This window comes from Narcine bancroftii, chromosome 14 (assembly GCF_036971445.1).
Source record: "Narcine bancroftii isolate sNarBan1 chromosome 14, sNarBan1.hap1, whole genome shotgun sequence".
Lineage (NCBI taxonomy): Eukaryota > Metazoa > Chordata > Chondrichthyes > Torpediniformes > Narcinidae > Narcine > Narcine bancroftii.
Window position 1 is genome coordinate 39,706,268 of NC_091482.1, and position 16,979 is coordinate 39,723,246.

The 16,979-nt window shown below is 41.3% G+C and overlaps 2 long non-coding RNA genes across 2 annotated transcripts; both read left to right on the plus strand.

The window, feature by feature from the left end:
- The first annotated feature begins 283 nt into the window (after positions 1–283).
- Positions 284–15,578, plus strand: LOC138749942 (uncharacterized). Its single transcript, XR_011348957.1, has 3 exons — positions 284–647; positions 12,317–12,633; positions 14,731–15,578. It is a non-coding gene; the product is annotated as an uncharacterized lncRNA (long non-coding RNA).
- A 97-nt stretch (positions 15,579–15,675) lies between these two features.
- On the plus strand, positions 15,676–16,730 carry LOC138749624 (uncharacterized). Its single transcript, XR_011348778.1, has 2 exons — positions 15,676–15,785; positions 15,890–16,730. It is a non-coding gene; the product is annotated as an uncharacterized lncRNA (long non-coding RNA).
- The last annotated feature ends 249 nt before the right edge of the window (positions 16,731–16,979 follow it).

Below are 16,979 nucleotides of genomic sequence, written 5' to 3' on the forward strand. Positions count from 1 at the left end.
CCGGCACCCAATCCATGTGGGTGCAGACTACCTGGGAGGGAGGGGCAATGACAAGAGAAGTCAACCTGGCTGCTCTGACAACAATGGTTGGCAGGAGACCCTCAAATATAAACTGTCCCTTGAGTACATTCATTCCGAGAATGTGGGGGGGTTGGGGTCTCATTGTGACATCAGAGTGAAAGAGTAAATATTGGGAGGTTGCCATGGTTTCACTGGTCTTTCTGTATTATTGTGTAATAATGAACCCATTGATGACATCACGCAGCCAGAAAACCCAGTTGCTGAGACTGCAGTTGTGTTCATTGTGAGGGATGAACTTGGTGTGAGTGTGTAGCCCAGTCTTTGCTGAATAGCAGGGCTTTTTGGCCAAGTGAGGCTTACGGTGGTGATGTATTTGAATTACTACATCGTACGTCACTGAAAACACCTCACGTGTGACTTGCAGGAGAATGGGCAATGCCTTGGCCTATCTACGAGTGCCACGAGTGGCCCTGGGTGAGGAGCAGAGTAGAAGGACCCTCACTCCTCAGAGAAGAATGACGTGTAACTGCTGCAAGAAGATCAGAGGCAGATGGTTACATTCCCGAGTTTCTGCCGAGTAATCGTCAGACATCAATATCGACCGCAGGGAAGAAAACACGCACCAGGTACTCTCAGTCATATGTGAAATCAAATCAACCTTTTATGAAACAATGTAGAAATAAACCTCAAAATGAACACAAGTTGTACTGTGTGGACCAGCACAAGGTTCATTACTCACATAAACATCAGACACTCATAAGGAAAGTTTTGTGTTTCTCAGCCAGTGATCTCCAATTCAGTGTTGGTAAATCACTTATGCTTTGCCTTATCTTTTTCCAAAGCATGTGCAGTGTGTGTGCTTCATTTATTCTGAAACTTAAACAAGGTCATCAACAAGTGAATTCTACTTGGAAATTATACATTCTTACTTTATAAATGGGTCCAGATAGTCTTATTTTTGTAAATTAAAATGAAAAGCATTCTATTTCCTTTCACAGCCCAAAGGAACCCTAAGGTTTAAAGTATAACTGATAAAACTGGAATTACTGGATATTTCAATAAAAACAGAAAAGGCTGTTTTTCTCCCAGCAAGTCAATATGTGTCCAACCTGCTGACAATTTCCAACATTTTCTGTTGTTATTATTTTTAATATTTGTTCTAAGAACAATTGGCTGTCAAAAGCAGGAATTAAATTCTCTTTATTCTTTCGGAGTAGGGAGAGTTTAGTGTTTTTTTTAGAACAAATATATGGGTTGGCACAATGTCGAGGGCTGAAAGGCCTGTGCTGTGCTGCAATGTTCTATGTTCTATGTTTCTGCCGTGGTGATTTAGAGAAAATATTAATGAAGGACCCTTAGAAGAACGTGCCCTTTCCTTTGTGTTTATGCCCTGGAATTTTCCTCATCTACATGAGATGAAAGATGGGAGTCCTAGTTTTGTGGCTGAATCCAAATCAATGGTGTTCTTCGTAAAGATGCACCATGAATCTGTGGTTTGCCTCCTTGAGTGAATTGTCTATAGATGTGAGATCTGAATGTCTCTGGAGATTGACCCTGTGTTCAGTTGCAATGCCTTCAGCAACCGTCGAACCAATGTTCATTGGGCCAATCCTATAAAGTGTTTTGCCTTGCTTTTTCCAGATACTTTTGTTCTGTTAACTGCCATAGTTCACATGATGAAGATAATGCTTTGCAGTGGATTTGAAAATAGTCATTAAGTGTTAACTGTGATTTTTACCTGCAAGACCATGCATGCTTGTTCTTTGTAATATATTTTTATTGAGTTAAACATGTAAGCATGCATACAGAAATCTGAAAACCACGTAATAATTCACTCATTTTCGAGTAAGGACACGCGAAAAGAAAAGAAAGTAAATGAAACTACATTGAGGATGACTGGGTAACCTCCAAAACAATTAAACTCCAACTCCAATCATCCAAAATCAGGTTCTCTGAAATCCTCATTTATCCAAATTTTAAAAAAATCAAATAAATGAAGGTATCCGAAACAAATCAGGAATCCTCATTTATCTGAAATATTTTTCGGAGCCAAATTGACCTCACAGGTTTAAAAAAAAGAATTCAATGTGAAATTATAACATCGATTTTTCTCATTTCAGGTAACTTCCTCCCCCTCTCTTTTTCCATGATAGGGTCTGTTTTACATTCAGTATTGTTATGTGAGAAGGTGAATCCCTTTTGGAATGGAACTATGGAATTTTTGCAGCAGTTATTTAAATTTACACTTTCATTAGACCCGTTAGTATTTTTATTGGTACATTATTTTAAAAAAATGGAGTTTGGAAATGAAATTGGATAAATTTCAAATTCCATTTATTTGGTTGGCATCGGCATTCGTGTGAAAATGTAAAGCTATAACCTGGAAGGATGAAATTGAATTAAATATTCAAAGATGGCACATGGAATTGCCATCATGTATTCCATTGGAAAAGATAACTTTCCATTTACGTCATCAGTATACCATTTTTGTTAATGTGCGCGGACCCTATATGAAATGTATGGGTCTAAATAGGTAATGGTTAATTGATGACATCGAACACGTCTATGGTGGGTTTTTTTTAGTTTGGGGTTGTAAGGGATGGGAGGGAGCTAAGGGAGGGGATGGTAGCGGAATATTGGAATATTGAATACTGGGGAAAATTTTGTATGTTAATATAATGTATTTTATTGTGGATATTGATTTTTAAATAAATTATACAAAAAAAGGTTACTTTGTAGAGCACGTGCTAATACCTTGGTTTAAATAACTATGTGTTGTAGTGCATATCTATTGCTGCTGGTTGTTGGGGTCCTCTGGACTCCGTAACGGCAGTGAAAGCCTTTTTTCTCTCCAAGTCACAGTTCGTGGATTTCTAATTGACAGCAAAAGCATCAACTTTCTTTCCATCTAGCATGAAAACGTGCATTAAAATGTAATCAAGCTGGTTGCATCCATCTAGTGTTATACATCACGTGACCTTTCAAGTCCAGCTTTCCAAATCTTTTTCAGATTTAAATGTTCCAAATCCTTGCTAATAATACATAATCCCGAGATGTGCAGTTGTGGACTGGTCTGGTCTGGTGGTTTGTTGGCATAAGAGGCTGCTGAATAAGATGAGAGCCTATGCAACTACAGGAAAGATAGCAGACTGGCTGGAGCATAGGCTGCTAGGCAGGAAGCAAAGGGTGGGAATAAAGGGATCCTGTTCCAGTTGGTTGGGGGCTACCAGTGGTGTTCTGCAGGGGTCGCTGTTGGGGCTGCTTCTTTTCACAATGGACATTGATGAGTTAGAAGATTATGGATGGAATGGTTTTGTGGCAAAGTTTGCAGATGAAACCAAGGTAGGTAGTGGAGTTGGAAGTATTGAAGTAACTGAAAGGTTTCAAGGAGACCTGGACAACTTAGGAGAAGGCACAAAGAAATGGCAGATGAGATCCAATGCTGAGAAATGTACGGTTGGACATTTTGAAAGAGGAAATAAAGAGGCAGATTATGATTTGGATGGGGAGAATATTCAAACCTCCAAAGTGCAAAGGGACTTGGGTATCCTCGTGCAGGATACCCTAAAGGTTAACCTCCAGATAGGATCGGCAGTAAAGAAAGTGAATGCTATGTTGGCATTCGTTTCAATGGGAATAGATGAGGAGAAATGTCTTTAGTCAGAGGGTCATGGATTGATGGAATTCGTTGCCACATCCAGCTGTGGAGGCCCAATCATTGTGGGAGTTTAAGGGGGAGATTGATAGGTATCTACTTAGTCAAAGGATATGGGGAAAATTCCGGAACTTGGAACTAGATGTGAGAACAGTTTAGACAATAGACAATAGACAATAGACTTGCCCTTTGCCCACTAGAGTCTTATCTAACTCTCTTTTGAACATAATCAGCGAATCTGCCTCTACCGCCCTCTGTGGCAGAGCATTCCACAGATTCACACTTCTCTGGGTAAAAAAATGTTTTCTCATCTCCGTCCTAAAGGGCCTACCCTGTATTCTTAAACTATGCCCTCTAGTCCTCGTCTCCCCCATCATTGGGAACAAGTAATCTGACTTCACCCTGTCTATCCCCCTGATAATTTTGTATACCTCAATCATGTCCCCCCTCATCCTTCTAAACTCCATCGGATACAAGTCCAGTTTTTCTAGCCTTTCAGCATATGTCAACCCCGCCATCCCTGGAACTAACCTTGTAAATCTGCGCTGCACACCCTCTATAGCTAGTATGTCCTTCCTCAAAATTGGAGACCAGAACTGGACTCAATACTCCAGGTGGGGACTCACCAGGGCCCTGTACAACTGCAGAATGGCGTCTCTGTTCCTATACTCCAATCCCCTCTTTATGAAAGCCAACATGCCATTTGCCTTCTTCACAGCTTTCTGAACTTGCATGTTAGTCTTCAGTGACCGGTGAACAAGTACTCCCAGATCCATTTGCTCCTCCCCACTCCCTAGCTTGGCTCCATTTAAATAATACTCAGCTTTCCTATTATTGCCCCCAAAATGGATAACCTCACATTTGCTTACATTGAACGTCATCTTCCATTCAGCAGCCCACTCCCCCAACCTGTCCAAGTCCCTCTGCATTTTCCTGACATCCTCCTCACACCCCACACCGCCACCCAGTTTCGTGTCATCTGCAAATTTGCTCAAGTTATTAATAATCCCCTCATCCAAATCACTTACATAAATTACAAACAACTGAGGACCCAATACCGATCCCTGCGGCACTCCACTCGTCACATCCTGCCATCCTGAAAAAGAACCGCTTACCCCAACCCTTTGTTTCCTATTTCAGGGTGGAGCTGTGGAGCGGACTCAAGGGGCAGAATAGCCTACTTCTGTTCCCTGTTTATGTGATCTTTTACAACTGGATGAGGGTTTTTATTGGATTCCACTCAAGTCTGATCAACTTGTTTCAAAAATCTGCATAGATCTATTGCATTAGCCCAGCCAGAGATATTCTATGGACATCATCAATACAGGGAATAAGAACATAAGTTTAGTCATTGTCCTTGTTCGAACATCATTTTCCTGTATAGCTGAGCTTCTGAAGGATAAAGATGCAGACGGATCTTGTGTGCAGCAAAGTGAGCATTAGGGGTGGGTTATCAAGAACTGAATGTTTCATTGGATTTGGCCTTCGAATTGGCTGTAGGAGGGAAGGAGGTGGAACTATCTCCTGTGTAATGGGATCTCAAGTGATGGAGTCACCACCGAAACGCAGAGGGTGAGAGCAGTGTTAGATCTGTTGTTAGAGAAGGAAATAGGGCAAGTGACAGAGGTGCGCGTTGGGTAGAACTTCGGATGCAGTGATCATGGGTCCATCCGCTTCAGCTTAATGATGGAAAGGGATAGGTTGGGTCTGAAATTGAAGGTTTTCGAGTGGGGGAGGGCCAGATTTGAAGACATGAGAAGAGACTTGCAGAGAGTTGTGTGAGCTGATCTTTTTGCCGGAAAGGATGTAGAGGAAAATTGGAGGGCATTTAAGGGTGTGATTTTGAGAATACAGGATCTTCATGTTCCAGTCCAGCCGAAAGGCAAGACCAAAGGTTCAAATGAGCCGTGTTTTTTGAGAAAAATTAGGAAGTTGGTTGGGGATAAGAGGGAGGCCTATGCTAAATATAAGAAACAAAAGATTGATGAGATGTACAATCATTACTTAGATTTCAGAAAGAACCTTAAGAGGGAAATTAGAAAGGCAAAAAGAAGGTGTGAGGTGTCAATAGCTATTAAAGTGAAAGTGAATCGTAAGGGTTTTTACAGGTACGTGAATAGTAAAAGGAGGTTTAAGGATAGAGTGGGTCCACTGGAAAATGGGAACAGTGGACTATAGGAGAAACCAGATGAGATGGGGGAGATATTGAACGATTCCTTTCTCGTCTGTATTCATGAGGGAAAGGGACATTGGACTATGAGAGATAAGTGAGGCAAGTGGCTTAGTTATGTAAAGGATAGAGATTAGTAAAAAGAAGGTTTTGGAGCTCCTAGTGCTGATGGGATTTTTCCCAGGATGTTAATGGAGGTCAGGGAGTAAATATTGGGGGATCTGACAGTGATTTTAAATGATCACTGGAAGAGGATGTGGTGCCGCAGGATTGGAGGGTTGCAAATGTTGTTCCATTGTTTAAAAAAGGCATAAGGTGCAGGCCAAGTAACCATCAGCCAGTAAGTTTGACTTGGGTGGGAGGGAAAGTTATGGAAGGTATTCTTAGAGATAGTATGCACTAATATCTGGATAGGCAGGGATTGATCAGGGGTACCCAGCATGGGTTTGTGTAGGGAAAGTCATGTTTGACGAATCTTGTTGAGTTTTTGGAAGAGGTGACAAGAAAAGTGGATGATGGTAGGGCAGTTGACGTGATCTCTTTGGATTTTAGTAAGGCTTTTGCTAAGGTTAGTAAGGAAGGTTCAGTCACTAGGGATTAATAGAGAGATGGGTTCAGAGGTGTCTGGAAGATAGACAGCAGAGAGTCATGGTGGCAGCCTGTGAAGAGTGGTGTGCCTTAGGGATCAGTGCTGTTGTTTATCATTTATATTAATGATTTGGATGAGGTGGTGGTTAACCTGGTAAGCAATATGCAGATGATACGAAAATAGTGGTGTGATGGATAGTGAGGAAGGTTTTCTTGGATTACAGAAGGATTTGGTTTGTTTGGAAAAGTGGGCTGAAGGATGGCAAATGGAATTTAATGCAGATAATTGCGAGGTGCTGCACTTCAGAAAAAATAACCAAAATAGGACATATCTATTCCCTTCATAATTTTAAATATCTCTATCAAATCCCCTCTCAACCGTGTACGTTCCAATGAATAAAGTCCTAGTCTCCTTAATCATTCTCTGTACTCTAGATGTTAAGGGGAGGGCAGTGAGGAATGTAAAGGAACAGAAGGATCTTGGAGTTATGGTACAAAGTTCCTTGAAGGTGGATTCGCATGTAGACAGGGTAGTTAAGAAGGCATATGGTATGCTGGCCTTCAAAAATCATAGCATAGAGAATTGGAGCTGGGAAGTGATGCTAAGACTGTTTAAGGCATTGGTGAGGCTAGCTTTGAAGTATTGTGTTCAGTTCTGGTCTCCAAATTATAGGAAGGAAATAGATAAGGTGGAGAGGATGCAGAGAAGATTTACTAAAATGTGGCCTGGCTTACAGCATCTAGAGTATGGAGAAAGGTTAAGGAGAGAGGGATTTTAATAATTGGAATGTAGGCGGTTGAGAGGGGATTTGATAGAGGTATTTAAAATTATGAAGGGAATAGATAGACTAGACATGAGTAGGCTCTTTCCCTTGAGGGCAGGTGAGGTTGGAACAAGAGGGCATTATTTGAGGGTAAAGGGGCAAAACTTTAGGAGAAATGTTAGAAGATGCTTCTTCACTCAGAGAGTGGTGGCAGTATTGAATGATCTTCCAAAGGAGATAGTTGCAGCAGGGTCCTTTCTGTCATTTAAGAGAAGGTTGGATCTGTACATGGATATGAGGGGGGTTGGAGGGTTATGGGCAGAGAGTGTGAGGAGGGAACTAGTGGAGGTGTTCAAGTGAACTGGTGTGTACTCAAAGGGCCGATATGGCATGTTTCCATCTGTCAATTGTTATATGGTTAAATGTGACTCAAGATTTTCCCAACATTTTCTGGGAGACAGTCACATTATAGGGTAGGCCACAGACTTTGGGAACAAGACGGCTTGAGGAGTGGAGTCATTGTAAGAGTGATTGGCAATGAGGAAGCAAACATGAAGAGGGTGGTGAGAGTGGCCTCGCACTAGAAGAATTCTGGGCAAGTGGGTGGACAGCTTATTACGATGGTAAGAAAAGAGCTAAGCGGAGAGATATTGAAGTGAAAGGGGAGGGAATAGATGAAGGGGTCCGAGAAAAAAAGGCAGTGTTAGGGAGACATGAGCAGGGAAATGACGAAGCGGAATTCCATCGATGCCTGTGTGTGTTTGGTTAAATAGTGTCGGTGGGCCCGTCAGTGTAGATGAGGGTAGTCTATATTATTTTCCATCCCTTTCGTATTGATCCAAGACTGGGCAAGACCAAGTCTTGCCCATGTGCATATTCCTATGCAATGACGTGGAATGGCCACTGCTTATAAACAGGCATGTTCCACTCAAGTGGCTTCACATATTCCTCAATCCCAAGGGTTTGCAAATAGATGAGGGAATATGGAATTGCTGCCAGGAAAAGTTCATCATGTCTTCAAACTAACAGGATTTTGCAATTTGTAGGAAACCACAGAAGAGAAGCTCGTAAAACATCAGAAGAAAATTGGTGATCTTCTGAAATGGCTGCCAGTCGAAGGTCACTATGGATTTCACCTCACTGAAGAAAAATCTTATGCTTTAGGTGATGGTTACCAGCTGCAAGAAGAGGACAATGCGATGTGATCATTTGCTGAGATGGGAGAAATATTGAATGACCACCACCAAGGCCTGAAGGTATGAAAACTTCTAGGTGTTTTGGACAACTGCATATTCGAACAACTGGAAAAATATTTTGGATTGGACTTTTCATCAGAACCTCTGATCAGTACAGATTTGACGAAAGGCTACTGATTAATTTAACTTCAATAGTGACGAACACAAGTTCCAAATAAGGTTGAATTGAATTTTGACTGTTTTCTCCCCATCATATTCAAAGATTCTACCAGATCCTCTTTCTAACTCAGTCCTACTTTCTGTTCTTTGCTCTGGCCCAGTCATGCACATGATGAGAGATTATGGCAATATGATTAACTCGCTAGTGAAGGGGCAGTGATTGACGATGGTCACAGAAGGCCTACACTAACAATCTCACAATGGCAGCTTCTTAACAAAAACTGTTCACCTCAGCTGTTTTGTCATATAATCTGGGCATTGATGTGTTTAGGGAAGAACCTCTTCTCCTATTTTGATGACTCCAGGCTCCCAGTCATGTGATTAACTCTTTATAACCCTCTGAATTGGCCATGCAAGCTATTCAGAACCAAAAAGGGATGAAAAAGCCTACACCACTGGAATGAATTCAGACGTTGCAACATCACCATTCGTCCACTCATCCAGGCCAGACCCTTGTGTGGATCTGGGGATTGGTTTGGAACAGAGAGTGAGTAAGGCTACACCCCCTCGCTGCCACAATTTACCTGGTGACAGCAGGAGCAGAAACTACTGCCTCAGTGAAAGGTGCACCCCATTTTAATCCAAGGGCTCCCTCAATTCTGTGGTGTGGTATCCCCATTGTGCCAAATGGGATAGATTCAGAATAAATTGACAGCTGGAATCACAGTGGCCAAAAGGTACTATGGGGCTTTAGCATTTGCAGTCATCTGAGACATTCATTCTCTCCACTGAGGTGGTCCTGTATCCTATCATCAGTGTGACCGACATGTACTCGACTCCAACAACATGTCCAAACAGGTGTCATCTGACATTGAGAGGGACGTGCAGTAGGTCCGTAGGAACACTACTACCTGCTGATTCCCCTCCACACTCCTCTCCCTTCTAAATGGGAAACATATGGCCATTTGTTCTCCATCTCAGGGGCTAAATTCAGAACTCCCAACCTTACAACTTTGCAGGAGGACCTTGACAAGAAGCACGACAGCTATTCAAGAAGGTGGTCCATGATGACTTTGCCGGCAGTGAGGCAGAACTAATCACTTTGGGTCCTGGCAGTGATACCTGCATCTTGAAAGACTAATGTGGAAATGACAATTACCCAGAATGTTTTCACTAAAATAGGGATAGATTTTCATGTTTGTCATTCCATAATATGCAGTACTCAAGTCAGATTTTAATAGTTAAAGAAGAGCAAAGATCTTTAAACATTTGCCAATTGGTGTTATCTTCTTTTAGTAAAGCTTTGCTTCATATGTATGCAAATTATTGCCGTGTGCACTTGACAACCTGGTTTATTTTGGAATAAGGCGACTTGAATAAAGTCTTGTAAAGACCAACGGATGTTGCACAAAATGGTAAAGATAAATACAATAAAGTCACTGTTATGTCTCTGTGTGGGAGGCTTCATAAATAACTTAGAGATGCAAGATTCAAATAGCAGAAGAGATTTTACTTACTGATGCCTTCCACCATGTCAGGAAATGTTCATAGTCACATAGACATGCACGCCCACAGTGGTGCACGACAGTTACTACAGTGGGAAAGGTGTGTTATATAGTCAGGATCACGTGAACTCTTTTGTAACTTCCTAGGAATACACCCTTCTCACTGTAGTAACTGTTGTGCACTACTTTGGGGTGTATGTATATGAGTGTGGATGTGAATAGTTTCCTGAGATGTTGGAAGGCATCAGTAAGTAAACTTCCTTCTGTTATTTGAATCTTGCATCTCTAAGTTATTTAAGAAGCCTCACAGGTAACACAGAGACAGAACATGGTGGCAGCGGTCGGTAAAAGAGAACAAGAATTAAGCTATAAAATTGATTGTAAGTCACTGAAATATGAAGGGGAAGAAGAGAAAAATATTCCTGAAAATAAATGGCTTGAGCAACAAACAGCATGGATGGGAGGCTGAAGACATTGTTGAATCATTTAAAACGTTTCAGTGGAAGTGTAATTTAGCATTCAAAAGCTATTTTAAAAATGCAACAGCAGAGGAGAAGGTTAGTTCTATACTTGTCTGGACAGGGCAGCGAGGCCGTGACTTATTTAATAGCTGAGAGCTGACGGGTTGGAGAAAAATGATTGCAAAGTTTGTTTCTCACCTTGAACTCAGATCTAATCATAGAATTGAATGTAATGAATATCCAGGTTTGATGCAAGAGACTGAGGAGACTTTTACTAACTTCCTTACTGGACTAAAAATTATTGCTTCAAAATGCAGATGGAAGGATATAGAGGAATGGTTAGCTGATCCACTAATATAGGGGTGGGGGAGTGCCCATCCTGAAGTGCAAAAGTCTCTTATAGGGAAGGATAGTTTGAAACCGGCCAAAGATATAGACTCAGCCAGAGTCTTCGAAGCCACGAGGACACAAATGAAATCCCTATCAATGCAGACCCACCCACAACAAGGAGAAGGTTGGGTTGATGCTATTAAAAAATACAATGAAAATTGCCACTCCCAGGACCTGTAGGAAGGGCAGCAGACAACACCCCTCCGCGATCGAAATGAAAGCCCTGCATACGGTTCTGAATGTAGAGCCTATGTTATAGCTGACCACTGGCCGAAGATGTGCAGTCTGGCATGAAGGAAACAGTGATATCAGTGAAGAAAAAAGACCAGATCCACCATCACTTGAAACTGTTCACTCCCTCATATACATCTACATTCACCCCACAGTGGTGCACTACAATTACTACTGTGAGAAGAGTGTATTCTTACACAGTTACAAAATAGTTCACATTATCCTGACTAAATGACCGTCACCGATAGTTAGATTTCTCTTTTACATCATGAAAGAATATTAAATCCCTGAATGGAAAGATAAGAATGAAATCATTCAAATGACAAAAGTTTAATGTCCATAAGTTTAACTAAAAGTAAGTCTGTTTGACGGGGAAGGGATTGTGTATAAATACAGTATGAAAGAATTAATTTTCTTGTCAGTTAAATTAAATATGCAATATATTCTAATCCATCTCAGCAGGATTCATCCTTTGACACAAGCAAAATATTTTTGAATAGGCTGGTTGATTAAACCCCCGAAAGGATAAAACCATTTTGGTTTCTGGACTTGAAATACGTTTATTGTGTGTATTTAAAGATGTTTTGCTGCACTGCTTTTTAATAAATTGGGAAACTTGAATATTTTATTTCAATTGCAAATGCAATAAATAGAAATTTTACCTCCCCCGAGACAACGTGGTGCAGTAAAAATGAACCTAGGATTGCTTCCTTTCTAAGAACATTGCAAAAAGTTGTCCTAGAAAGAGCAAGATTTGGTTTTGGCCACAGAGGCAGTTCAGACCTTCCTGGATCAAAATGGCCAGGACCCTTTGTGAGAAGAGGAAGTTGTACTGCAGGAGAACTTGAATGTCTTGATTGAGGAGTACGAATCAGCTGTATCAAGTTCAGATTCTCAATTAAACGTGATTGAGGATCTGCACATAGAATTGCAGAAGTTCGAAAAAGGTGAGAAAAAGTATTCATTTATTTTCCAAATTTCAATAAAATACTATTTACTGAGAGTTGCAAGAATTCTAAGTCAGACAACAGAAAGTCGCATTGGATTGGAATAACTCCATCTTGTAATTATTACAGGATCCTGTCAATGTGTCAAAGTCTTTCTAATTTGGTATTTTTGACCAGTTTGAATGCTTTCAAACATTGGAAAATTTGATCATTATATTCCTTTAAACAGATCACGATGAATTCGAAACATTCATGATTCATTTCGAGAAGGAATGAGCAAAGATAAAAGCTAGGAAAATTGAATCCAAGTCATTGACATTCAAAGTGAAGAAGCAGCAATTCCTCTTGAAAGATCTTCAATTTCACAAAGTGGATCTAAGGCACCTCAGACGATCTTGGAAAAGTGTCTTTGATGCTGGCTTTCACTTGGAAATAAGGAATGCAATTCAGACCGACAAGATCCAAATTGATCCTGATGCCATAAGCTGACGTGTGGACGAGGCCGTTGAAAGTGCCAATGCTCGCTTCAACACACTTCAATCAGAAGTATGACACATCTCCATTTTTTTGAGAATAATAGCATTTAAAATCCAATTTTACTTTAGATCAGTAATTTGAGAGCATTTCAATAGATTGACCAACTTGTGTAAGTTTTAGTCTTATAAGAATGGCTGTGATAACCTCTGGAAAAGGTTGACAGCTGTGATTAATAATACCCATGAGGAACATGAACCACGATCAAATCTTTCCAGTATTGTGGAGCTCTCTTGGTGGCCGAACTCACTCGAGTTGGACAGAGACCATGGCAGAAAATAAGACGTGATCTCATTTCCTTTTGATAAAATCAAATGTAGAATAGATCATAACGGGTAAAGATTTTCCTGACTGGCCTCCTATGTGCATTTGTCACTGAACAAGGTGTAATGTGTCCAATCCGCAAAGGTCACCTCGCTGGCTCAGTATGACCTAAACCCAAGGGTGAGGCTTGAATGGCATAACAGAAATGCAGAGTGGTTGGCTGGAACAAGCCCACCCCCAAAAAATTTCTGTCAAATCTTCACTGACCCACTAAACTTGTGACAGTTTTCAATGCTTCTGATATATTTCTGACCTTCAGATTTTTTTAAAGCAAACTCAAAATAGCAATTAAAAGACTTATTGACATAACAAGAATAGTACGGCAGGGTAACCGGCATTTCACATTTGGTGAGGAGGGAACATTGCCTTTTTGTCTGTGACCCTCAAAATAATTGATGCAGGGAACACTAAAACGATAATTAGCATAAGTAATGGACCAGTAATGTATCGCTTGAGCCATTTTGGATCGATTGGACACTCGATATTTGATAGCATCACAAAATTGTACATTTTTAAAATCCACATACTCATTCGTTTGTTTCACTCTTTAGTACTTTGAACTTGGATCCCATCTTGGCACAAAATTACATCAACAATGGCAAAGGGAGAGAAAAGGGATCAAAAGAATAGAAAATTGTTTTTCAGGAAATAAATTATTATCTTTTGAACAAATGAAGGACAGATATAATATAACTCACGATACAAGCTTTGCATACCACCAACTGAAAACCTACTTGAAGGACAAATTGGGAAACAGTCTGAGGTTACCAGAAGGAAGCAATTTTGAATATGTGATTACAGACAGAATGATAATTAAAAGATTTATAACAAACATGTATATCAAACTGCAAGAAAAGGAGAACGAAGAAACAAACTGTAAACCTAAACAAAAATGGGAACAAGATCTAAACATAAAGATAAAGAATGAAACATGGGAAAAGCAATGCTCCAGAACTATGAGAAATTCAATAAACACGAGGTTACACATGATACAATATAATTGGTTACACAGGCTATAAATCACACCCCAAAAGTTAAATAAATGGAACCCAACAGTATCAGACAGATGTTTTTGCTGTAAAAAGGAAACGGGAACAACAATAATTTGGACATGTGAGAAAGTGAAAAAATTTTGGGAAGATCTAAACCAGATATTAAATAAAATTACAAAAAGCAATATACCAAAAAACCCAGAGATCTTCCTTCTAAGTAATATAAGAAATAAAGAATTTGGATTCGATTTGGATGGAGCACAAAAAAGATTTATTATGATAGCCCTAGCTGTAACAAAAAAATGTATTATGTCAACCTGGAAATTAGAAGACAACTTGAGAATACAACAATGGTACATAGAAATAAATAAATGTATTCCATTAGAAAACATAACATATAATTTAAGAAATAACATCACAATATTCGAACAAATATGGGAACCAATCATGAAATACAATAGAGAAATCCTACCATGGACCTCCACCACCTAAAATGACAGAAGGAGAAGACAACGAAATGAACTGACTCAGTTTATAAAAGTAAAAGACAAACATTTCTTATTTATTTTTATTAAGTGACGACATTGTTTAACGGTTTAATGCATCTTATAGATTGAACTTTGAATAAATGGGAAGGGGGGCAGAGGGAGGGAGGGAAGGGAGGGGGGAAATAGGGGAGAAAGTGACACTGTATATATTCAAGAGAAAAATGTCTGTATGTATTTTGGTCAGTATGGTTTATAGTGTGAAAAATAAGATGCCGATCAACGTGACTTTTCATGGTCATCCACAGCAGCAGAATCACAGAGGTCTCTCGGATCTATGGGCTTTTCCTGGAGATGCACCCATCGAGAGGCAGACATCCAGAACAGCGGGACAAACCAGCATTTCCGTCTTTCGTCCTCCCAAAACTTGCGTCTTTCAGCACCCCAAGATGTCAGTGAGGGATCGCTGCCGACTGGCACATTCCAGGCTGCAGGGGGACATGCTGAGTGATGCACTGAGACTTAGAGGGTGGTGGCGAATGACCGCAGTCCGCTGGGCATTGAGGGTCTGAGACCAAGGGAAAGCCCCACATAAAACAGAGAATCCTGCTTGTCAGTCAATTAGCTATGGTGACACATCGGTCGGTCTCTCTGGAGGTTGAACCAATCCCAGGGCGCTGTCCTGAAGTAATGACCTCACCAAATTTTATGATGCTGAGTGGAAGAGACACTTTCGTATGACGCGTGGCTCTGTTCACTTCGTGCTAGATCTCTTAGAACCTCACCTGAAACTGCATAGACCAGGCAGAGTGACCATTGGAGCTGGGACTTCGATTAGCTGTGGCCCTGCGCTGGTATGCTACCCCTTGTGAGTATCGATCCATCAGTACCCTCTTTGGAATAGGCATCAGCACCGTGTGCATGGTGGTGCAGGAGGTGACTGCGCCTTGAGGAAGTTCCTCGGTAAATGTTTAATCTCCCTGCCAAGTGGAACACGTCTCCAGGAGGCCATTGACGGCTTTGCACAAAGGGGATACCCAATGTGTGCTGGTGCCATTGATGGGTCACATATTCCCATTATTGCCCCCAGGGTGCATGCTGCAGCCTTCTACAATCGCAAAGGGTGGCATTCGGAGGTTCTGAAAGCAGTGGTTGACCACAGATTCTGGTGAGTAAAGCCTTTCTTGATCTTTATCACATTACATCTCAATGTCTATAACTTCACTGTGCTTTGCATTCATGTTACAGCTTCTCAGATGTGTTTGTAGATTGGCCGGGCCGCACGCATGATGCCCGAGTGCTTGCCAACTCTCCTCTCTATGGAAAGGCAGAGGACCAGAGTGGATACCTCTTCCCACGTGATGTGAGTGTTCACCCTTCAAAGCTTTATGTGTCAATGTTATGCATGCTTATTGTGTCAACGTTCAGTGTATGAGTTAACTACATTCTGCAGTGTTGTGCCTGCAGGTGTCCAAGGATGTTGATGGAATGGAGGTTCCAGCACATCTTGTAGGTGATGTGGCATACCCCCTACGAACCTGGCTGATGAAAGGGTTCACACAGCACTGAGTACTGGATCCAGATCAGTGAAGATTTAACAAGGCCCTTAATTCTGCAAGGATAGTGGTGGAACATGCGTTTGGCCGTCTAAAAGACCGCTGGCGGTGCCTGTCCAAGCATCTGGATATCTTTACTGCCTTAGTCCCAGGTGTTGTGTTTGCCTGCTGTGTATTGCACAATATATGTGAGATTAACAAGGAAGACTTCCCGTCAGAGTGGACATTGGTTGAAGCAGATGATCCTGCACCCATTAGCACAGATTGTCACGATCAGCAGGCCCATGGGCACCAGGCCATCCATTCTGCCATTATGTCCATCCTGTAAGGCAGGGGTTCCCAACCTTTTTGTTCCTCTGTACCCCTTGGGCATTTTTATAGGCTCTCGTGTACCCCGAAAAATTAAGGATAAAGTAAACCACGGCATTGTGTAATCTGATTGCAGGTTACAAGACCATGTATTGTACAGTAGTGGTTATTCTCTCAGACCCAATGTCCCCCCTGAAAAGTGCAAATGTACCACTGGGGATACATGTACCCCAGGTTGGGAACCGCTGCTGTAAGGGTATGTCCCTGCCACCCAGCTCCCCAATTTCCACAATTTGTTCTCCCTTCCACCCTCCCCACCCAATGCAGCAACATGAGCTGCTGCCTGGCATGTTATGTGTTCTCGTGAAGGGACAGTTCCATCTAAATGAAACATGAGACTTGTTTGCTTGTCAAAAATTTAATAAAAAGCATTTTAAGAGAAATCTTATTGCTTCATAAATATCTGAGGAAGATAGCGCGACGTAAACATTTCACATTGTGCTTAAACGAGATGTAAACCTTGGAATGGACAAATCACAGTGCAAATCCACTCCACACTTGAACACCACCGAACAAACACTAAAACGGTAGACACAACAAACACCTCCACCCGGCACCATAGCATCTCAGTGCTGAGTGTTTCCATCCTTAAAGTGTCGCACAGAACATTGCACTTTCGAGGGGCTTCATGA